Source organism: Botryllus schlosseri, chromosome 13 (genome assembly GCF_051294905.1).
Source record: "Botryllus schlosseri isolate E-star chromosome 13, Bs_hap1, whole genome shotgun sequence".
NCBI classification, from domain to species: domain Eukaryota; kingdom Metazoa; phylum Chordata; class Ascidiacea; order Stolidobranchia; family Styelidae; genus Botryllus; species Botryllus schlosseri.
Window position 1 is genome coordinate 16,072,558 of NC_137248.1, and position 24,953 is coordinate 16,097,510.

General features: G+C 37.6%; 1 protein-coding gene and 1 long non-coding RNA gene across 5 annotated transcripts in view; both read left to right on the top strand.

The window, feature by feature from the left end:
- The window catches only part of LOC145453215 (uncharacterized), a 184,652-nt gene that overhangs the window by 99,484 nt on the left and 60,215 nt on the right, over positions 1-24,953 (top strand). The gene's annotated exons all lie outside the window — the stretch shown is intronic.
- Positions 3,242-24,953, top strand: part of LOC145453261 (uncharacterized) — a 28,633-nt gene continuing 6,921 nt past the window's right edge. The window contains exons 1-2 of the long non-coding RNA XR_013919669.1: positions 3,242-3,263; positions 24,744-24,854. This is a non-coding gene — a long non-coding RNA (uncharacterized LOC145453261). The remainder of the gene's footprint in view (positions 3,264-24,743; positions 24,855-24,953) is intronic.

Genomic DNA, 24,953 nt, shown 5'->3' on the forward strand with positions numbered 1-24,953 from the left:
GTAAATGACCATACGAGTCTACAAACACCATGAACACCACAAAAACAAACAAACAAACGGCCTACTGTATACTGGGACTTGGGTTGTTTTCAGTTGGCAACATAGATTTACTGGTTTGATGGTTTACCGGTTTACAGCGAGGTGAAGGTGCCTCTGTATTCTATTTATCAACAATCAACTTGATACAAAATAGACCCGCATGTAAGTCATTGCGGGTGTGCTGGCATTTTTCGGTAATGGGTAGGTTTATGTGTGAATGTGTTGACCTTCTTTTAGTAATCTTTTTACCACATAAGTGGGCCACGGAACATATTCTAATCGGGAAATAAGCCACGACCATGAAACGTTTAGAAACGATTTTCCTAGTACATTTAGTCATCATGAGTATGCTTCAACCCGCATGATGACGTCAATCGCTTGTGTTACTCTCATTCCTTAACGACAGGTCGCAGAATGTTAAGTTGCACACGACCCCAGTAATGTATAACATTAAAGGGCGTTTCCTGTTCAACAACACTTTATTTTTTTTATCTGTAAAAGGGACCTATACCAATATTCTTCGAAATGAGAATAACGGGACAACATTACATCATTCGATCGCTTGCAAAGTTAATGAATGAGATATGCGACATGCCAATGTATCACCATGCAGACATGTATAAGTTAAGTATATATATATAAGGCTCAAGTCTAGTGGTTTTGTGCCCGAACCGAAGGTGATAATTGTGGTTGATTACATTCCTAAACTATAGTCTTCCATCCTATGCATACGCGAATGCCCGGAACATGACGCTCCCGTCGTTATGACCAATCTAATGCATTATCAACAGTCTTTAATGCCGCCAATCATCAATATAGATTCAACATATAAAAAGTAATCAGGATACCAGAGGTCGATAGTCATGTAATTACACTATTAGGCAGTAGGCAAGTATGTTTTGACTACTTTCGCTACTTATTTAAGTGATTATATCTTTTTAGGCTACTTCCACTTTTCTTTACACTGTTCTGGCAAAACCGTCAACTTTATTGCCTTGGAATTTCGTAAAATGTAAAGTATAGGCGCCGAGACGTTCGCACCACCCTCATGTTTGAATTCCTGTGAGAGTGATGAAAGTGAGCCGTAGTCGCACGAGCATCATAAAGTCAGTACAGAAAAATTTGTCCCGCACTATTCCACACAAATTAGTAAAATCAATGACGGACTCGATGTGCGTAGCCCGAAAGTTGTACGATCGTATTTCATGCCAAAGTGCACGATAGTTTTTCTACAGAATCGGTTTACAGTACAACCACATACTTGCGGTAAATCGTTATCTGCAACAAACCAGAGGCCGATAAGTGAAGAGTTACAGTGATGTGACACGGTGAATATCTCGCAAGTATTAATGTCCGTGTGTATACTGTATACTTTGCTAGGAAGCTTCGGATTCACTACTTGATTGGCGATTTATAGCTCATTGACGCCATCGCATACCTCGCTTGGCCAGGAGTTGAAGTCGATAACAGATTGACAATGTATATGTGGTTCTTGGATTGTAGGGTTATGTTTCCGTGAGATTGATTTATGCCACATCAAAGCCGTAACACAGTTGCGACGACTACATCGAAATCCATCGATGAGATAATTTGTAGTGCCTTGCGTCGTTTTTACATCGGCAATCACGTCAAAATCAAATGTTAAATCTCCAGCAGCCAGCGAACATGAGAGAACAGTATCGACGAACAAGGTTTTCCACCCTCCGGCAACTCCCAAGGCTTACCTGAATCCTTTACGATTAATACATTTCACAGTTAAGCCGAAACTTGCAAGACGTAAGCCGACATTGTTTCGCAAGTTGCAGAAATGATCTGTAGAGCTTTGATCAAACCATATTGGCATCGACAGCGGAGATGAATCTGTGTCTGAAATTGATATATCAATGTGATAAAACAGCCACGTTATCTATTTAGGTAATTTATCTCGCGTCGTCTTGGCCCATGCTAGTTAATCTTGCTAATAGGGATTCTTCGACAATTAACAACACTCGGTATAGCCTCCGGGGTTCCAGACCTGTAACTTGCGGTCACAAGCAAAAGAGCTTGACTCGGCATCGGAATTGTCTAATAATGTCCATTCCATCGAACTTTTATTCAATTTGTAGATAAAAATACGAATAATCAATGGTAAACTCGAGAGACATAAACAACATATATGTTGTTTCTCACGCAGCGGAAATGTCATGCGGAAATGTCAAACGTTATCGGCATCTACGGCATGTGATATTCAGATATCAATGTGACAAAAAAAATTTCCCCGTTCCCCTTCATCCATCAATGAAGCGGTATGCCATCGATTTCAGTAATTTATCTCTTATCCCGTGACGATTAATCTTGAAAATTACGCTTCTTTTATAACCAACATAACACCACGAGGTATGGACTCCAGTGTTCTTAACAGGTAACTTGAAGCCACAAGCCAAAGAACATGTTTGAGCATCAGGCATGGGAATAGCTGACCGTCATGTGTTGGGGTTGTGCAATAATGTCCGTTCAATCGAAAGTTTATTCAAACTTTAGTTCGAAATACTCTTAACGCGAACGACCCTATATCTGAAACATGTGACAGCGTAGTTTCACATATATGAAATCACGTTTAAATGATCTCGTCCTGCTTAATGGTGATTCAGAAATGTACATCCAGTGTAATTGAATGTAAATTAGGGGTTGCGGACCGGAAGACTATGAAAAAAAGGATAATGGTATTGCAACAAACTTTATGCGACTCAGAACAACAAATTAGAACTTCAATTTTGTGAGACATTGTTCAGCTGTCCGTTTGGTCATACTCCTGTTGTGACTCAGTTACTTAAACGTTATTTCATTGCGATTTCTGCATCGTAATGTCCTGTTAAAACCTACAAATCTATTTGAATGATGGTTTCTTTTTAATGTAATGCTATTTCGTCGTTTGCCAGATATCTGCAGCTCAATTATAAAGTTGAATTTCGTCAAGATTTTTTTGAAAACTATTAGCTTTCAAATATTACTGGAGTAGAACCACTGATACATAGTATATATATATACATTACACAAACAGTCGATTCTCGTTGGGTTACTTTCCGTTATTATATATCTTATAACAAGGACTAAAATCATAAAAACTGGATTTTATTCAGTATCTAGTTCACACGACACATCCAGGCGCTTATCCAGCGATGTACCAACATCAAGTGCCACCAAGTATTCACCATAACACTTACATCGGCGGTGGCAGAGTACAGGTGAGATGACCGTAGATTTGATATATGTGAATTACTTACCAATTATTATGCTGCATCTTGGAGTATGATAGTCAGTAGGAATTGATTGTCATATATATATTCCGACACACGGATCCACCAACCAAGATGATATGAGAAAGAAATGATTTTCTCTCCGAAATGAATTTCCATAGCCTGACATCTATATTGCCCGGGAATATCATCTTTAGGTGACGCACTCGATACATAGGCCCTACAATTGGATGTTTAGAGAACAGCAACTTCTATTGAACAGTTTAAGGGAATTTGCACCTGAATCGATCGACATCATTAATCGAGAATCGCACAACGATTGCGAAATAAAGGATTTCTATGTTCAATCCTTGTACAAGATATAATAAAACTTACTTGTCACGGTGGTTTTGTCCGTATCAATGGCTCGTGTCACCTCATCGGATGTGAGAAGAAGTTGGACCACGAGTCATTCTATCCCAAAGCTGCGGTACCGTAAACAGGGCTGCTCGTAGCCCTTGATTCTGACTCTTATTCATGTAATTTTTCACTCAGAGTATTATTGCCAGCGTATGTCTCAACGACATGATATAGTCTGGGTTGTTTGATCGCCAATCTACAGTACACACAAAGGGACACTTTTTCTGTATGGACTATATTTGGTCAGTTAAGAATACTCGACGTCAGTCATACTCGCAACGATTACTCAGTCCAACTCGTCGCCGAGTTGTATCAGTTTTGTGTAGGACTGATTGCGCTGTCCCACGGCACATTACTACTGAAGGAAATTTATGCTGCGGCGCACCAGACCGATAACGTGATAAGTGCCACAGTCTCATTTTCACAATTAATAATGATATTAGGAAATTGATTAATTAATTAATTACTTTAACTTAACCTAACCTAACCTATTACGAAATTGAATAAATAATTATTAGTTTAACTTAACCTAACTGCTGAACTGACGCATCACTGATGTGGATGCCTGGCCAAACGATCTGGATATATCGCACCTGGACGTACCCGACGTAGGAACAGGCGGATGACCCCAGGACTCTTCAACTCCGACTACACAGGAACACCAGAGAGGGGATATTTCTCAACATGGCACCTGTGCAACACCGAACTATGGCTCACAAAACAGCTCCGCTGCAAAAGAAAAAAGAAGAGATGCATATGGAGTAAAGAAGAGTATAAATAAATAATGACATGTTACTTCTTCGCCAAACTTGAAAACTCGGCAGGAGTAGCCGAAAGAACTTTTCAAAAATGGAACGAGAGAACAAACAACTCTCCAATTATAACTGCCAATACCCTGGCAACTATGAGACGCTGTGTAATCAAAAAATTACCAGTACAGTAACTAGCACAAATCGAGAGCGAAATTTGTAACAAAAACATAGAAAATTCCGAGGCACTAGAAATTCAATTCGGCCAAGATGACCTGTATCCGCAACAACCACTTGAGGACCTGAGTATCACAGAAGTAGAATTACAAAAATGAAATTTGGCTTGGATAAATGCTCAAAGCTTACCATACGACGTGGAAGAGATACCAGCACTGGCGAAATGAACTTCAAAATGGGCGAAACCATAACAAAATTGAATGCCGAAGATCACTATAAATATCTAGGGATCTGTGAAAGCGACAACATTAAACATGTTGCAATGAAATCAAGTCTAAAAAAGAATACATTAGCAGGTTCAAGTTAATTCTCAAAACCGAACTCAATTCTAAAAACAAAATCAATGGCCATAAATAGTCTTGCAGTGCCTGTTTGGGATATAGCTTTGGTGTGGTGAACTGGCGCAAAGATGAAATAAAAAAAATTGACACAAAGACGAGAAAACTGATGACTATGCACCAAGTGCATCAGCCAAAATCTGATACACAAAGACTGTATATCCCCAGAGAAAAAGGAGGTCGAGGACTACAAGAAATTGAACAAACTTTCAAAACAGAAATCGTCGGCTTGTCACAATACATCAACAACAGGGATAACATTTACTGCAAACTCATTGCACGGGAAGACAAACAGCGCAAAACAAAATCTCTGAGCTATCGTCACGACAAGTACGTCAGAGAAGTCAACATGGAAACAGCTAACCTGTACACTGCTGAAAACACTGTTGCCAAACCCACAACAATAGCAAAAGCAGCACGAGTTCAATACAAAGATGCAACGCTCAAAATGAGAGAAACTATATGTGAGGCGATGCCTCTTCATGGACAGCACAAGAAGTTAACTTCACAGCCCCATGTAGACGAGCTTTCGTGGACCTGGCTATCCAGCTATGGCCTGAAACCGGCAAGCGAAGGATTCATTTTCGCAGCACAAGACCAATCGCTTCCTACAAAATACTATCGCAAAAAAATTCTGAAGCAAAACACGGACGGCAAGTGCAGAATGTGACACAGCCTAAATGAAACTGTAACTCATCTCATGTCCGACTGTGGTGAACTTGCAACTACCGAATACACATGGAGACACAATAGGATTGGTCGCTACATTCATCTTGAATCATGCAAACATTTTAACATCAACACTTCGACAAAAAATTGGTATGATTACAGCCCAGCACCAGTGACAGAAAACGACCAAGTGAAAATTCTGTGGGATGTACAAGTCATAACTGACCGCGAAATCAGAAGCAACCGCCCGGATATGATGATCAAACTAAAAAAGAAAAGAGAATGCTTATTCATTGAACTGGCTGTCCCAGCTGATCACAACATACAACAAAAAGAATCAGAAAAGCAATCCAAATACGCAGACCCCAAAATGGAATGAGAGAAAATGTGGCGATGCAAAATAAACATTGTACAGATAGTCATCGGCGCTACAGGGGTCGTAAGCAAAAAACTCATGAGACATATCCAACAGATTCCGGGTAACGTTCGATTTGACATGATCCAAGAGATCACGTTATTGGGCACTGTGCATATTCTTCGGAAGGACTTGAATGCACCACTGGACTGAAATTACACTAGTGAATCACAGCATCATTTCTGTAATTTCGATTCTTCATTTTCAATCATCTCGACCTCTGCTCTGTAACCCTTGCCAATTCTTCATCTACTGCAATTCTGTAATCTGACTTCTACATGTATTGCATAGGAATAACAATTTGACTGCACTACTGAAATTTACTCCAATATCACCCGGATTATGTGTGTATTGACCAGTTTCTTTCTGTGAATAAAGAATATAATAATACTGAAGGCAATGTCAAAAAACACGAACACACGATGTACGCTTTCATTTTCCAAATAGCATAAGAATAGATCATGAGTGCAGATACACGTAAAATGATTCTCATCATTCCGGTTTCACACTTTGCACGTTTACGGCATTGTCACTGAACTCATATAAAGCGGAAGAATATAAAGTCCACACTACGGGTCGGCTTCTCCCGATCAGCGGGCCAGCTACATCAGTAGTAGGATGGGATTCGTTTGTTACCGTCCAATCAGAGAGCGCCACGTCATCCTAATTGCCACGCCCATTTTCATGCCCTAAGGGTACATTCATCTGCTACGTCATCTGTGCCACATCATCAAACGCCACGCCTATAGTGCCACATCATCCATCCATTGCTATATCATCGCTGCATTGATTGCCGCATCTTGATACTTTTCTCAGATATTGTATTATGTGTATTTAGGACTAATATCATCCGTCCATATTTTTTAAACTTTATTTTATGTGTACAAGTTACGGTTTCTGCAGTTTCCACATTTTACGACTTATGATTGCCGCTTCAAATCTTACCTTAGCTAGAATCGACAGATTTTCTATTATGTGTATTTAGGACTATGTATTTAAATTCCTATTCAGATTATACATAAATGCGAAAACTATGATGTCTATGCAAGGCTATATTCTCCGGATAATATTATTAATATCAAAATTCTACACATCATCACTAATTACTTAATATAAAATCCGATTTTGAGCGCTGCGACTTGATAATATGAATCCCTACGCTTCTGATGCATGATTTTTTTCGATAAGGACCCAGGTAACATTCAGAGTCTGCAACGATTGTTTGGATATACATTATAGCAATACCCCACTAAACTATAGGCGGTTATATTACTCTATTGGTCAGAGATAACTCATCCTTCCATATTTTTAAACTTGATTTTACGTATACAAGTTACGCTCTCTGCAGCCCCACATTTTACGAATTATTTTCATTAGACGCAGGCAAGCGATTCTCCAGTTCGGAGGTACGGAAACAAATCACTCGCATGTGCGCGTTCCGAATAGTCTTGTAGAATTTTCTAAAGTCGCAACAGCTTAGTAGCATATACGCGAATCCCAAGGTGAAAATAATCGAACGAACTATAGCCGCAGGCGTGCGATTCGCAGGGCTTTATTTATACAAACACTTTCGATGCCTGTACGCGAACCCCAGCGTTATAACGATTAGGTCTAATTAGCACGTTCTGAAGCCGTAAATTTAGTCAACATCATTGAGATGTCCATGATTTAAATATGGTGATCGAGTGTGACAATAGCACTCGTCAAGGTTAGACAAACATAACCTTAAACTACTCTCTACTTCACAAAATATAAAGAACGAACACCTTCGCCGCAGGTACGCGATCCCCGACGTTATAATGATAGTGCCAAATTAGCCGCATGAAAGCGAGTCTAATGAATATAACGACAGACACCAAGTTAGTTGAAAAGTAAAACTAATCGTGACCGATGCAAGACGGATTGAAACAGCGCTTTCGCTCGATTCTTGTAGTGACCACATTTCATACGGTTCAGTCCTTTTCATGTCACTAGAATAAGGGTGAATAAACCGACAGTGAAACGCCGCCGACGTCTTATAACGTAATAATGTAAGCTGCGTCGGGTGCTGCTATAATGTTAGGAGCGAATATAGTAGAAAGTCCACGTCTGGACACCTGTAAGCAGCTGCGCATACTACCGTAGTAAAACGCATAGCAGAATTCACGCAAAAGTCGATATTGCTTTGTGATGATTTTGATGTTGTTCCATACCGATTGGGAATATAGGACTCCTAATTCCTTAACTAACTACATAATCCCTAGTAACGTAGTCAGACGCATAACGGAATTTACGCAAATCGGTATTGCTCTGCGATAATTTTGACCACTATGTTTTGATAATAACTTGCTTCCGAGAAATAGATAACATTCATTATACGTTAGATGATACTTTTCCTTTATATTCTATTATGTGTATTTAGGGCTAATGCGACATCACTATGTTGGCGACAGGCCTGATTTGAACACGCTAATTTTGCAAATTAAACTTATCACCCACCACGAACACTCAATGAAGAGCACCCTGGAGCACCCACATAAATGCTCCACAATTTGTGACGTATAATATACTGAGCATATAATAAGCTGACAAAACTGATACTTGAGTACTCCGAAATGAACAAGTATTTTACCTTTACACGACGTTTTTGTAAAATGAATACTAATGGTACGCGAATGATCATAGACTAAGCTTGCTTTCAGAGTTGGAAACTAAATGCATATGAAAATTTAACTATGTTTTCCCCTCACGCATCAGATGTAGGCCTACTCAAGTGTTTATGAGGCGGCGAATAGTTCGAAGGTTGTTGGTAGGCAAGGACGTCACAGAGAATTGTGGAGTTTTCTGTAAACTATAATCCAGTGGTCTATTTTCAATCACTATACTTTTATTAATCTAAACTAAGTACTGTTAGTAGGCAAATCCTAGAAAAGTATCCTCTGATAAAAGCAGGAGTATTTCGTTATCTGTGAAATAAATAGATAGCGCGCAATATGAGCGGTGTTACGATGACTGAAAAATACTTTGAATTAATGCATAGAAGTAGCGATTTCGAACTACGTAAAAAGTTAGTCGAGCTCACGCATTTTCCATTTTCAAAAGTCGACGTTTTTTGTAAAATGAATAATAATTTTAATAAAAAATAAAAAAAGAGCGAAAAATTACATTTTATCTCGGAACGCAACAAGAAAAATCGTATGAACTTGTAAACTACTTATTTATGACATAATAATAATTCTACTTGTACACTTATTCACATTTTATACCACTTTTAGTAAAACTTAACGGTTTCAGTTTTAAATAAAACTCGGAATATAAACTAATCGAAAAATTCGGTAACCAATTTCGCGTAGGCTATGCATACAGATGAGGGAAGTTACATCAACGCGTGTTAACTAGTTGTATTATGTAGCTTGTAATTCATGCAAGTTTCGAAACTTCTACACCGAGTCTTTTTAAAGTAGATAGAAACGAAAAACAATTACGCCTAGGCTATGCATACAAATGAGGAAAGTTCCATCAACGCGTGTTAACTAGTTGTATCGAGTTATCGAATGAGTTTTTTCCTTACATCAAAACAACTAGAATGTGTAACTACATTAAAAAACGTTCCTAACCCTTAACGCACCCGCGATAAATCGTACAAGCAACAAGTTTCGAGTAATCGAAATCGCGCCCCCTGAATTCAAAGCTTATTTCGAGATCTAAGCTACTTTGAAAATGAGGATCCTAGGATTTGCTTGAGTTTCATCTATATTTTACAATGCGTTTTCGCGTTCCAGAATGACTTATGTCAATGAAAAATAGCCATTGTTCATGTTTTTGTTTTTGAAAGATGTCGCGATGCCGGTGAATTTTATAGTTCTTGTAAAAAGTTGTTTGTACACAATATATGTTTAAAGTAAGTCCTACGCATTCATGATTTCGTCCGAGTTCGTATTTTAGTAATATATACTAATTTACGATAGCGCGTTTGTAACTTGTGCAAGTACAGGAATATCATAGTTCTTGAACCGTGCTCAATGCTTAATAGAGCATTTTTGCTATTTTTCATCGCCATAAGTCATTCTGGACCGCGTAAACGCATCGTACGATATAGATGAAAGTTATGCAAATCCTAGGATCCTCATTTTCAAAGTAGCTAAGATCTCGAAATAAGCTCTGACTTGCTATTCTCCTCAAAGCATGGAATTATCAAGAGTATCACCTTCGATCACTGAAGAAACGGAAGAAATTATATTCGAAGCATATTCCTTGACCAGGAATTTTATCATGTACGAACTCGACGGCTCATGCGTTAAGGTAAATACGAAAGCAGAGAGAACCTTACGTCGAGTTGGGGATGAAATATTCGAGCGACATCGAACTGTCCCAAACGCAGTCTCCAAACGTCTCCGCTATTTGCACTTTTTCACATTTTATAACACCTTAAGTAGTACTTAACAGTTTTAGTTTTAAATAAAATACGGAATATAAACTAATCGGAAAATTTGGTTTTTGCGTGCATCTGTTTTGCGGGAGCGTATAGCACGTACCTATACATAGTCAACTTTAATAACTGAATTACCATGCTTAACATTGAATCCCAACTCTAAACTTGATACGTAGATGTAGGACATTATGGCAATGCACCATGCTAAATTTCATCACACATCTAATGATGGAACACCTTTAAAACTAACGCAGTCGAATACCGACTTTTACGCGTATCTGTTTTGCGTGAACTTAGCATATACCTATACATAGTCAATTTTAATAGCAGAATTACCGTGTTAAACATTGAATCCCCACCTTGAAAGTTGGTACGCGGTTATAGGACATTATAAAAATGCACCATACCAAATCCCATCAGACATTTCATGATGGAACAACTTTAAAACTAACGCGGCTCTACATCGACTTTTTGCGTACATCTGTTTTGCGGGAGCGTATAGCACGTACCCATACATAGCCAACTTTAATAACGGAATTACCATGCATTGAATCCCAACTCTAAACTTGATACGTAGTTGTAGGGCATTATGGCTATGCACCATGCTAAATTTCATCACACATCTAATGATGGAACACCTTTGAAACTATCGTAGTCGAATACCGACTTTTACGCATATCTGTTTTTCGTGAACATAGCATATACCCATACATAGTCAATTTTAATAACAGAATTAGCATGCTAAACATTAAATTCTCACCTTGAACGTTGGTACGCAGTTGTAGGACATAATAACAATGCACCATACCAAATTTCGTCAGACATTTCATGATGTAACACCTTCAAAACCAACGCAGTTCTACACAGACTTTTGGCTAAATCTGTTTTTCCGTAGCGTAGCACGTACCTAAACATAGTCAATTTTATTAACGGAATTACCATGTTAATATTCGACTCCCTACCTTGAAACTCGGTACGCAGTTGTAAGACATTATGACAATGCACCATGTCAAACTTTGCAAGTACTTTATCTTTACACGACGTTTTTTGTAAAATGAATACTAATTTTATTGAAAAAATAAAAAATAAAAAAAAAGCGAAAAATTACATTATATCCCGGAACGCAACAAGAAAAATCGTATGAATTTGTAAACTACTTGTTCATGACATAATAATAATTCTACTTGTACACTTTTTCACATTTTATAACACTTTAAGTAATACTTAACAGTTTCAGTTTTAAATAAAAGACGGAATATAAACTAATCGAAAAATTCGGTAACCAATTTCGCGTAGGCTATGCATGCATACAAATGAGGAAAGTTACATCAACGCGTGTTAAAGTAGCTGTATCGAGTTATCGAATGATTTTCTCCTTACATCAAAACAACTAGAATGTATAACTAAATTAAAAAACGTATCTAAATGAGCTCCAGGGCATTGTGATTATGCTGCATACCAAATTTCATCACACATTTCATGATGGAACAACTTTAAAACTAACGCAGTTCTATAGCAACTTTTGCCTAAATCTGTTTTCGGTAGCGTGTACATATACATAGTCAGATTTAATAACAGAATTATCATGCTAATATGTGACTCCTCACCTTGAAACTTGGTACGTAGTTGTAGGACATTGTGATTATGCAGCATACCAAATTTCCTCACGCATTTCATAATGGAACAACTTTAAAACTAACGCGGTTCTACATCGACTTTTTGCGTACATCTGTTTTGCGTGGGGGCGTATAGCACGTACCTATACATAGTTAACTTTAACAACGGAATTACCATGCTTAACATTGAATCCCAACTCGAAACTTGATACGTAGTTGTAGAACATTATGGCAATGCACCATGCTAAATTTCATCACACATCTAATGATGGAACACCTTTAAAACTAACGCAGTCGAATACCGACTTTTACGCATATCTGTTTTGCGTGAACATAGCATATACCTATACATAGTCAATTTTAATAGCAGAATTACCGTGTTAAACATTGAATTCCCACCTTGAAAGTTGGTACGCGGTTATAGGAGATTATAACAATGCACCATACCAAATCCCATCACACATTTCATGATGGAACAACTTTAAAACTAACGCGGCTCTACATCGACTTTTTGCGTACATCTGTTTTGTGGGAGCGTATAGCACGTAGCCTACCCATACATAGCCAACTTTAATAACGGAATTACCATGCTTAACATTGAATCCCAACTCGAAACTTGATACGTAGTTATAGGACATTATGGCAATTCACCATGCTAAATTTCATCACATATCTAATGATGGAACACCTTTAAAACTATCGCAGTCGAATACCAACTTTTACGCATATCTGTTTTTCGTGAACATAGCATATACCCATACATAGTCAATTTTAATAACAGAATTAGCATGCTAAACATTAAATTCTCACCTTGAACGTTGATACGCGGTTGTAGGACATAATAACAATGCACCATACCAAATTTCGTCAGACATTTCATGATGTAACACCTTTAAAACTAACGCAGTTCTATACCAACTTCGCGTGAATCTGTTTGCGGGAGCGTAGCACGTACCTATGCGTGATCAACTTTAGTGATGGAATTACATATGTAATTAAGTTTCAACACTTTTACAATGATTCGTCTTGCTTCCTATAACATCCCACTCGAGAAAATGCGTCGTAGGATATAGATGAAACTAGCACAACTCATCAAGACCGCTGAAAACAGTACATTTCAACATTTAGTTGCAGTAAATTTCTAGTAAAGTACAAGACGTGATGATTTCCGAGTGAGTTAAAAAGTAAGTATTGCAGGTATAGTTTACCTGAAAACCGAATACTCTGAAATAGAAGTAGATGCAGTGTAAATAGTTAATCACTTGATTAAGTTTAGTGCAAGCAGATAAAACCTATACTTGAGTAGTACAAAATGCACGAGTACTTCGCTATCGCCTCCCTCCACGTAATAAGTGTCTACGGTTTAAGACTGCTTTTACCGATACTCGTCGGTTTCAGTTTTAGATAGAATTCGGAAACCAAATAATTTCATAAACATAAGCTAATTTAATGAATTTACTCGAATGTACTATGCCGCGCTGATAAGATTAATTATAATATACTTATCATGTTACAGCGATTTTTCTAGCGTAGAAAATCTTTAAAATGTAGTAAGCAGGCCAAATGAAGATATTCGTTGAGCTGAATAAACATAAAAAATACTCTAGACTACTTTATCGGTACTTTACAGTTACAGTTTTAGATAAAATTTGTCCCTTTCACCTATAATTACAACTCCTCGCTATCTAAACATGTTTAGAATATATTATTTGCGATGATACGAACCCGTGAAGTACTCAAGTTGCTTTTCGTAGGATATAGATGAAACTGACAACACTCACCAAGACCAGTGATCCACTGAAAAAAGTAAATTGTAGCAGTAAAGTCCCACTAAAGTACAAGAAGTAATGATTTCCCAGTTAGTTAAAAAGTAAGTATTGAGGTATAGTTTGGTCGAAAAAGCGAAAAACTCTGAAATAGAAGTAGATGCAGTGTAAATAGGTAATCACTTCATTAAGTATAGCGCAAGCAGGCCAAACCTATACTTAAGTACTGCAAATGTACAAGTACTTCGCTATGTTCTCCTTCCACGTAAAAAGTGACTAGGTTTTAGAGTACTTTATCGGTACTCGACAGTTTCAGTGTTAGATAAAATTTGGTAAGACTTTAAATTTTAAAGTAGTTTGAGCTTACGTTTGTATCACCTTGACAAGTAACATTATCAGACATGAAAATGATACTATCACCGAATATAGAAGTTAACACGCGTCAATGTGTTTCGGAATTCACGAGAAATTGCTTACTAAGAGAAGTATATTGTTGTATACACAATAGTGGAGAGAACATTTAAAATGTAGTAAGCAGGCCGATGGGTATTCGTTTAGTTGTATAGGCATAAAAAACATTCCCGCGCGCGTCTTAGTATTAGGTGGTAGGGTTAGGAAGTGTTTTGTTTAAGAGCGCGCGGGAATGTTTTTTATGCCTATACAACTAAACGAATACCCATCGGCCTGCTTACTACATTTTAAATGTTCTCTCCACTATTGTGTATACAACAATATACTTCTCTTAGTAAGCAATTTCTCGTGAATTCCGAAACACATTGACGCGTGTTAACTTCTATATTCGGTGATAGTATCATTTTCATGTCTGATAATGTTACTTGTCAAGGTGATACAAACGTAAGCTCAAACTACTTTAAAATTTAAAGTCTTACCAAATTTTATCTAACACTGAAACTGTCGAGTACCGATAAAGTACTCTAAAACCTAGTCACTTTTTACGTGGAAGGAGAACATAGCGAAGTACTTGTACATTTGCAGTACTTAAGTATAGGTTTGGCCTGCTTGCGCTATACTTAATGAAGTGATTACCTATTTACACTGCATCTACTTCTATTTCAGAGTTTTTCGCTTTTTCGACCAAACTATACCTCAATACTTACTTTTTAACTAACTGGGAAATCATTACTTCTTGTACTTTAGTGGGACTTTACTGCTACAATTTACTTTTTTCAGTGGATCACTGGTCTTGGTGAGTGTTGTCAGTTTCATCTATATCCTACGAAAAGCAACTTGAGTACTTCACGGGTTCGTATCATCGCAAATAATATATTCTAAACATGTTTAGATAGCGAGGAGTTGTAATTATAGGTGAAAGGGACAAATTTTATCTAAAACTGTAACTGTAAAGTACCGATAAAGTAGTCTAGAGTATTTTTTATGTTTATTCAGCTCAACGAATATCTTCATTTGGCCTGCTTACTACATTTTAAAGATTTTCTACGCTAGAAAAATCGCTGTAACATGATAAGTATATTATAATTAATCTTATCAGCGCGGCATAGTACATTCGAGTAAATTCATTAAATTAGCTTATGTTTATGAAATTATTTGGTTTCCGAATTCTATCTAAAACTGAAACCGACGAGTATCGGTAAAAGCAGTCTTAAACCGTAGACACTTATTACGTGGAGGGAGGCGATAGCGAAGTACTCGTGCATTTTGTACTACTCAAGTATAGGTTTTATCTGCTTGCACTAAACTTAATCAAGTGATTAACTATTTACACTGCATCTACTTCTATTTCAGAGTATTCGGTTTTCAGGTAAACTATACCTGCAATACTTACTTTTTAACTCACTCGGAAATCATCACGTCTTGTACTTTACTAGAAATTTACTGCTACTAAATGTTGAAATGTACTGTTTTCAGCGGTCTTGATGAGTTGTGCTAGTTTCATCTATATCCTACGACGCATTTTCTCGAGTGGGATGTTATAGGAAGCAAGACGAATCATTGTAAAAGTGTTGAAACTTAATTACATATGTAATTCCATCACTAAAGTTGATCACGCATAGGTACGTGCTACGCTCCCGCAAACAGATTCACGCGAAGTTGGTATAGAACTGCGTTAGTTTTAAAGGTGTTACATCATGAAATGTCTGACGAAATTTGGTATGGTGCATTGTTATTATGTCCTACAACCGCGTATCAACGTTCAAGGCGAGAATATAATGTTTAGCATGCTAATTCTGTTATTAAAATTGACTATGTATGGGTATATGCTATGTTCACGAAAAACAGATATGCGTAAAAGTTGGTATTCGACTGCGATAGTTTCAAAGGTGTTCCATCATTAGATGTGTGATGAAATTTAGCATGGTGAATTGCCATAATGTCCTATAACTACGTATCAAGTTTCGAGTTGGGATTCAATGTTAAGCATGGTAATTCCGTTATTAAAGTTGGCTATGTATGGGTAGGCTACGTGTTATACGCTCCCACAAAACAGATGTACGCAAAAAGTCGATGTAGAGCCGCGTTAGTTTTAAAGTTGTTCCATCATGAAATGTGTGATGGGATTTGGTATGGTGCATTGTTATAATCTCCTATAACCGCGTACCAACTTTCAAGGTGGGAATTCAATGTTTAACACGGTAATTCTGCTATTAAAATTGACTATGTATAGGTATATGCTATGTTCACGCAAAACAGATATGCGTAAAAGTCGGTATTCGACTGCGTTAGTTTTAAAGGTGTTCCATCATTAGATGTGTGATGAAATTTAGCATGGTGCATTGCCATAATGTTCTACAACTACGTATCAAGTTTCGAGTTGGGATTCAATGTTAAGCATGGTAATTCCGTTGTTAAAGTTAACTATGTATAGGTACGTGCTATACGCCCCCACGCAAAACAGATGTACGCAAAAAGTCGATGTAGAACCGCGTTAGTTTTAAAGTTGTTCCATTATGAAATGCGTGAGGAAATTTGGTATGCTGCATAATCACAATGTCCTACAACTACGTACCAAGTTTCAAGGTGAGGAGTCACATATTAGCATGATAATTCTGTTATTAAATCTGACTATGTATATGTACACGCTACCGAAAACAGATTTAAGCAAAAGTTGCTATAGAACTGCGTTAGTTTTAAAGTTGTTCCATCATGAAATGTGTGATGAAATTTGGTATGCAGCATAATCACAATGCCCTGGAGCTCATTTAGATACGTTTTTTTTTAATTTAGTTATACATTCTAGTTGTTTTGATGTAAGGAGAAAATCATTCGATAACTCGATACAGCTACTTTAACACGCGTTGATGTAACTTTCCTCATTTGTATGCATGCATAGCCTACGCGAAATTGGTTACCGAATTTTTCGATTAGTTTATATTCCGTCTTTTATTTAAAACTGAAACTGTTAAGTATTACTTAAAGTGTTATAAAATGTGAAAAAGTGTACAAGTAGAATTATTATTATGTCATGAACAAGTAGTTTACGAATTCATACGATTTTTCTTGTTGCGTTCCGGGATATAATGTAATTTTTCGCTTTTTTTTATTTTTTATTTTTTCAATAAAATTAGTATTCATTTTACAAAAAACGTCGTGTAAAGATAAAGTACTTGCAAAGTTTGACATGGTGCATTGTCATAATGTCTTACAACTGCGTACCGAGTTTCAAGGTAGGGAGTCGAATATTAACATGGTAATTCCGTTAATAAAATTGACTATGTTTAGGTACGTGCTACGCTACGGAAAAACAGATTTAGCCAAAAGTCTGTATAGAACTGCGTTGGTTTTGAAGGTGTTACATCATGAAATGTCTGACGAAATTTGGTATGGTGCATTGTTATTATGTCCTACAACTGCGTACCAACGTTCAAGGTGAGAATTTAATGTTTAGCATGCTAATTCTGTTATTAAAATTGACTATGTATGGGTATATGCTATGTTCACGAAAAACAGATATGCGTAAAAGTCGGTATTCGACTGCGATAGTTTCAAAGGTGTTCCATCATTAGATGTGTGCTGAAATTTAGCATGGTGCATAGCCATAATGCCCTACAACTACGTATCAAGTTTAGAGTTGGGATTCAATGCATGGTAATTCCGTTATTAAAGTTGGCTATGTATGGGTACGTGCTATACGCTCCCGCAAAACAGATGTACGCAAAAAGTCGATGTAGAGCCGCGTTAGTTTTAAAGTTGTTCCATCATGAAATGTCTGATGGGATTTGGTATGGTGCATTTTTATAATGTCCTATAACCGCGTACCAACTTTCAAGGTGGGGATTCAATGTTTAACACGGTAATTCTGCTATTAAAATTGACTATGTATAGGTATATGCTAAGTTCACGCAAAACAGATACGCGTAAAAGTCGGTATTCGACTGCGTTAGTTTTAAAGGTGTTCCATCATTAGATGTGTGATGAAATTTAGCATGGTGCATTGCCATAATGTCCTACATCTACGTATCAAGTTTAGAGTTGGGATTCAATGTTAAGCATGGTAATTCAGTTATTAAAGTTGACTATGTATAGGTACGTGCTATACGCTTCCGCAAAACAGATGCACGCAAAAACCGAATTTTTCGATTAGTTTATATTCCGTATTTTATTTAAAACTAAAACTGTTAAGTACTACTTAAGGTGTTATAAAATGTGAAAAAGTGCAAATAGCGGAGACGTTTGGAGACTGCGTTTGGGACAGTTCGATGTCGCTCGAATATTTCATCCCCAACTCGACGTAAGGTTCTCTCTGCTTTCGTATTTACCTTAACGCATGAGCCGTCGAGTTCGTACATGATAAAATTCCTGGTCAAGGAATATGCTTCGAATATAATTTCTTCCGTTTCTTCAGTGATCGAAGGTGATACTCTTGATAATTCCATGCTTTGAGGAGAATAGCAAGTCAGAGCTTATTTCGAGATCTTAGCTACTTTGAAAATGAGGATCCTAGGATTTGCATAACTTTCATCTATATCGTACGATGCGTTTACGCGGTCCAGAATGACTTATGGCGATGAAAAATAGCAAAAATGCTCTATTAAGCATTGAGCACGGTTCAAGAACTATGATATTCCTGTACTTGCACAAGTTACAAACGCGCTATCGTAAATTAGTATATATTACTAAAATACGAACTCGGACGAAATCATGAATGCGTAGGACTTACTTTAAACATATATTGTGTACAAACAACTTTTTACAAGAACTATAAAATTCACCGGCATCGCGACATCTTTCAAAAACAAAACCATGAACAATGGCTATTTTTCATTGACATAAGTCATTCTGGAACGCGAAAACGCATTGTAAAATATAGATGAAACTCAAGCAAATCCTAGGATCCTCATTTTCAAAGTAGCTTAGATCTCGAAATAAGCTTTGAATTCAGGGGGCGCGATTTCGATTACTCGAAACTTGTTGCTTGTACGATTTATCGCGGGTGCGTTAAGGGTTAGGAACGTTTTTTAATGTAGTTACACATTCTAGTTGTTTTGATGTAAGGAAAAAACTCATTCGATAACTCGATACAACTAGTTAACACGCGTTGATGGAACTTTCCTCATTTGTATGCATAGCCTAGGCGTAATTGTTTTTCGTTTCTATCTACTTTAAAAAGACTCGGTGTAGAAGTTTCGAAACTTGCATGAATTACAAGCTACATAATACAACTAGTTAACACGCGTTGATGTAACTTCCCTCATCTGTATGCATAGCCTACGCGAAATTGGTTACCGAATTTTTCGATTAGTTTATATTCCGAGTTTTATTTAAAACTGAAACCGTTAAGTTTTACTAAAAGTGGTATAAAATGTGAATAAGTGTACAAGTAGAATTATTATTATGTCATAAATAAGTAGTTTACAAGTTCATACGATTTTTCTTGTTGCGTTCCGAGATAAAATGTAATTTTTCGCTCTTTTTTATTTTTTATTAAAATTATTATTCATTTTACAAAAAACGTCGACTTTTGAAAATGGAAAATGCGTGAGCTCGACTAACTTTTTACGTAGTTCGAAATCGCTACTTCTATGCATTAATTCAAAGTATTTTTCAGTCATCGTAACACCGCTCATATTGCGCGCTATCTATTTATTTCACAGATAACGAATTACTCCTGCTTTTATCAGAGGATACTTTTCTAGGATTTGCCTACTAACAGTACTTAGTTTAGATTAATAAAAGTATAGTGATTGAAAATAGACCACTGGATTATAGTTTACAGAAAACTCCACAATTCTCTGTGACGTCCTTGCCTACCAACAACCTTCGAACTATTCGCCGCCTCATAAACACTTGAGTAGGCCTACATCTGATGCGTGAGGGGAAAACATAGTTAAATTTTCATATGCATTTAGTTTCCAACTCTGAAAGCAAGCTTAGTCTATGATCATTCGCGTACCATTAGTATTCATTTTACAAAAACTTCGTGTAAAGGTAAAATACTTGTTCATTTCGGAGTACTCAAGTATCAGTTTTGTCAGCTTATTATATGCTCAGTATATTATACGTCACAAATTGTGGAGCATTTATGTGGGTGCTCCAGGGTGCTCTTCATTGAGTGTTCGTGGTGGGTGATAAGTTTAATTTGCAAAATTAGCGTGTTCAAATCAGGCCTGTCGCCAACATAGTGATGTCGCATTAGCCCTAAATACACATAATAGAATATAAAGGAAAAGTATCATCTAACGTATAATGAATGTTATCTATTTCTCGGAAGCAAGTTATTATCAAAACATAGTGGTCAAAATTATCGCAGAGCAATACCGATTTGCGTAAATTCCGTTATGCGTCTGACTACGTTACTAGGGATTATGTAGTTAGTTAAGGAATTAGGAGTCCTATATTCCCAATCGGTATGGAACAACATCAAAATCATCACAAAGCAATATCGACTTTTGCGTGAATTCTGCTATGCGTTTTACTACGGTAGTATGCGCAGCTGCTTACAGGTGTCCAGACGTGGACTTTCTACTATATTCGCTCCTAACATTATAGCAGCACCCGACGCAGCTTACATTATTACGTTATAAGACGTCGGCGGCGTTTCACTGTCGGTTTATTCACCCTTATTCTAGTGACATGAAAAGGACTGAACCGTATGAAATGTGGTCACTACAAGAATCGAGCGAAAGCGCTGTTTCAATCCGTCTTGCATCGGTCACGATTAGTTTTACTTTTCAACTAACTTGGTGTCTGTCGTTATATTCATTAGACTCGCTTTCATGCGGCTAATTTGGCACTATCATTATAACGTCGGGGATCGCGTACCTGCGGCGAAGGTGTTCGTTCTTTATATTTTGTGAAGTAGAGAGTAGTTTAAGGTTATGTTTGTCTAACCTTGACGAGTGCTATTGTCACACTCGATCACCATATTTAAATCATGGACATCTCAATGATGTTGACTAAATTTACGGCTTCAGAACGTGCTAATTAGACCTAATCGTTATAACGCTGGGGTTCGCGTACAGGCATCGAAAGTGTTTGTATAAATAAAGCCCTGCGAATCGCACGCCTGCGGCTATAGTTCGTTCGATTATTTTCACCTTGGGATTCGCGTATATGCTACTAAGCTGTTACGACTTTAGAAAATTCTACAAGACTATTCGGAACGCGCACATGCGTAAAATCAAGTTTAAAAATATGAAAGGATGAGTTATCTCTGACCAATAGAGTAATATAACCGCCTATAGTTTAGTGGGGTATTGCTGTAATGTATATCCAAACAATCGTTGCAGACTCTGAATGTTACCTGGGTCCTTATCGAAAAAAATCATGCATCAGAAGCGTAGGGATTCATATTATCAAGTCGCAGCGCTCAAAATCGGGTTTTATATTAAGTAATTAGTGATGATGTGTAGAATTTTGATATTAATAATATTATCCGGAGAATATAGCCTTGCATAGACATCATAGTTTTCGCATTTATGTATAATCTGAATAGGAATTTAAATACATAGTCCTAAATACACATAATAGAAAATCTGTCGATTCTAGCTAAGGTAAGATTTGACGCGGCAATCATAAGTCGTAAAATGTGGAAACTGCAGAAATCGTAACTTGTACACATAAAATAAAGTTTAAAAAATATGGACGGATGATATTAGTCCTAAATACACATAATACAATATCTGAGAAAAGTATCAAGATGCGGCAATCAATGCAGCGATGATATAGCAATGGATGGATGATGTGGCACTATAGGCGTGGCGTTTGATGATGTGGCACAGATGACGTAGCAGATGAATGTACCCTTAGGGCATGAAAATGGGCGTGGCAATTAGGATGACGTGGCGCTCTCTGATTGGACGGTAACAAACGAATCCCATCCTACTACTTACATCCCACTAGAACTATGGTCGTGAACCTATGGGCCGGTATCAATATATTGCTCTTGTCGGTATACGATATCGCTTTTTGACTCACCTGTGCCTTACCCCTTTTTTCGCGCTTTCATTTTGGATAAAATTTGAAATTCCCTGATTTTTGGAGTGAAAATATTCAAACACCAGTCATTCATAAACATCCATAGAAAATACCAATAATCATTGAAATTTTCAGGCTATGTTCTGCAGTAGTGACCATGTTCGGCTCCACCTACGTATGTGAGCAGAGAAAACATGGTGCACAACGAATCCCACGCGTGAGTGCTACCAATACGTCACGAATTTTCAATTGTGTTTTAGTAGTTGAATTACATTTATGAATCTTTAGGAGGTATACAATTGAAAATATTGGGTCAATATGGCTCTTCTGTCGATAAGGCTTCCCGACCCCTGCACTAGAATGGCTAGATTACTTCGTCCGGCCCAAAAGTCAGCCCGAAGTCCAGCCGGCACGTTTGTTCTGCTACAGCCACAGGAAATAAAATACACATATCAATATATCGCTTTATGAAAGCTGTTAGACCACGACCGATGCGAGTATGTTTTCGAAACAATGCAATAACAAATTCTGCTTCTAGAACTGGAAATGTAGAACCATGCATCACAGATCATTAACGTTGGATATAGAAGGGTATAATACTTCAACTTCTTCCACCTACATTTTTGCTGTGATGACGTGTTTTTTCGTTGCGTCACATCGTTGCAAGATTGTGTAAATTATATATCCACGGCAGTGGATTGAATTGCTACCATTATTCAGAGCCATTCATTCTGCTAGAGGTTTTAAATACAGACTGAGTCCCATTTATTCCGAATCGTGGAACAAAAATAGAGTTGAATAAGGAATATACACGCAAAAGGCATTGTATCGCTCGCGCATACGTAGAAGTCCTCAACTAAACAGGCAACGGTATATCACCAGTCTATAATTATCAGCAGAAGACCTAGATATGATACGAAACTTCCGAAAGTTAGAAAATTGATATGATGCAATACAAAACCGACCTAAACATCCACAATATACAATTCATGCCTGCCCCAATTGTTGATGAGCAATATAAACGTATCAACGATGTTCGCTCGATTTATCATACAAGAAGGTTGGTTATATGAACACTCTGCACAGAAAGCAGTTTATAGAACAGAGATACATTGCTAATAAATTATATCACTACTACTTTACTACAATGTTGGCTGTAACCTCTGATTGCAGTCAGTCAGTCAGTCAGTATTTGCAGTCAATTTAACTGTGATAAAACGATATAAGCTCGGTTAAACGCACAGTAATCAAGCGATTGTTTGCGCTCACAGGTCACGACAGCATATCGTTCCAATCCGAAGTTATGCAAGATACAGCGATTTAGTCGCCATCGATTATATGATGAGTTGATATTCAGGGTTGTAACCAAGTCACAAGGCTCCGAGACACAAGTCAATCTCACTGTCAAGTCCAAGTCCAAGTCATCGATCAGAGGTTCGAGTCCGAGTCATGGTATTATGACTTGAGTCCGAGTCTAAGTCATTGTGTTGACTGCTCAGTTTCCAGTTAAAGTCTTGTTAAATCCACTTTTATAGCTCTGTTTGAAGATATCGAAGAGTTCGCGTTTATAATATACTACTTTTTCTCACTTTTAACAGTTTCTGATCGCATTTTCAAGTATCAGTACCAATAGACGAAGTCCCAATAGGGTGGTTACTTTACTATTCTTCGAAATCACAATGAAATGACGGTCTTGGCCGTCTGAGTCTCGAGTCATATGACTTGGTTCGAGTCATGCGCAATGACTCAAGTCCAAGTCGAGTCAATACACTGATTGACTCGAGTCAAGTCGAGTCATTAGAAAATCGTGACTCGAGTCTGACTCGAGTCGAGTCATGACTCGAGTCATTACAACCCTGTTGAAATTGACTCGTTAATTTTGCTTCGAGTGACTAGTCAATCCGCATTTTTGAAACGTCGAGTCACGTCAGGTCATTTTTGCAAAGTGAGTCGAGTCAAGTCAAGTCAAATCATACGAAAAATCTGATTCGAGTCATCCCAGCACTGCTCTAGCATAACATATAGCTAATGCGCTGGGCCTGATTCTTATACGTCGTTGCCAGCGACTTCACAAAGCTACGTGCGATAAATTATACAAGGTATTGATTTAATGAACTCGCAGTAACATGACCTAACTTACTTGAGATACAACGGTATCGTTCTTGAGGATTGAGGATATAGCATCCTGTCACGCTGAAACCGATATTAATTATCGCGAAATATCGCAAAGGGTCATGCAACTTTCTCCACTCGTTGCCTGAGCTCAATAAGCACGGAACTAGCCGTGTGTACTTGCGAAAACCACGGTATAACAACACCGGAGGAACCAATAAAATTCCGTCCAAAATGTCTTCATCAGAAAAGAGTTACCTCATAGCTGACCAATGCATAACTTGCATCACTATACTATATTACCGTTTGCTAGACCCTGCATATCGACTTTGATTGGACCATAGTTGTGCGATCTTTTCTAGATAAACACGGTCAGTGAGTGTTACGACACAGTGAAGACCAACGTGATGTTTACAACCCAGCTGCTGCCTGCAAAACGTAAAGACGTTCCTACTGCACTTCAGCACAGCAATGTAGTCTATGAATATATGTGCCAGTGCCTTTACGTGAGAAGAACAAAACAGCGTTTGTTGGACCGCATAAATCAGCATACGCCTACATATTATATATAT